This window comes from Pteropus vampyrus, unplaced genomic scaffold (genome assembly GCF_000151845.1).
Source record: "Pteropus vampyrus isolate Shadow unplaced genomic scaffold, Pvam_2.0 Scaffold2347, whole genome shotgun sequence".
NCBI lineage: Eukaryota > Metazoa > Chordata > Mammalia > Chiroptera > Pteropodidae > Pteropus > Pteropus vampyrus.
The window spans coordinates 1-912 of NW_011891128.1; the positions used below are offsets into that span (position 1 = coordinate 1).

At 50.0% G+C, this 912-nt stretch overlaps 1 pseudogene; it reads left to right on the forward strand.

The window, feature by feature from the left end:
• Positions 1 to 476: 476 nt before the first annotated feature.
• On the forward strand, positions 477 to 595 carry LOC111734604 (annotated as a pseudogene).
• Positions 596 to 912: the final 317 nt, after the last annotated feature.

Consider the following 912-nt stretch of genomic DNA (forward strand, 5'->3'; position numbering starts at 1 on the left):
CTTGACACATTCGTGGAACAAAATGACTAGGATCCTACCCTCAAGACTGTCCCACCCTCAAGTCTTGTGGGGTTGTGGTAAGAAAACTAACCATCTAGAACACACTCGTGAGAACTGGGACAGGCGTGAAAACAGAAGACTCGGAGCAGAGTGCAGGCTCTGACCCACGTCAGGCGGCAGCAAAGAAAGTGTCCAGGTTAAATGAAGTCACATTCGGGCAGACCTGGAGGAGGGATGGGAACTGGACCCAGAGGCAGGAAAGAACAGAACCATTTGAATGAAACACAGGAAGTGAGGGTAGTGAGTGCCCTGAGTGCTGGTGTGGAAGGAGCAGGGATTGTATTGGATCTGAGGCCACAAGAGGACACATGAACTCGATTCTGATTCAATGACACAGACAGGCCACAGAAGGGTTTTAAGCAAAAGAATGGGACGGTGAGTTTCGCATGTCAGCAGTGAAAAAGTCAGCACTCCTAGTTTACAGCCATGCCACCCTGAACGTGCCCGAACTCATCTGATCTCAGAAGCTAAGCAGGGTCGGGCCTGGTTAGTACTTGGATGGGAGACCACCTCGGAATACCAGGTGCAGTAAAAGTTAAAAAAAGAAAAAAGAAAAAAAAGAAAAAGTCAGCATTCCTTGTGGAGATGACTTGATGTTGCCCCTCCAGGTGTGGCTCCTGCCCCCTAGACATTGGCCCTTTGTCCACTGGTTCCCTCCACAAGGGTGCCTCTCCCTCCCATTCTCCACTCCCCACCAACTCCTGCCAGGTAAAAGTCAGCTGTCCACAATGAGGTATCACCTCACACTTGTCAGAATTGGCTACCATCAAAAAATCAACAAATAACAAGTGCTGGGGAGGATGTGGGGAGAAGGGAACCCTCGTGAATGGCTGGTGGGAACGTAAATCGGTG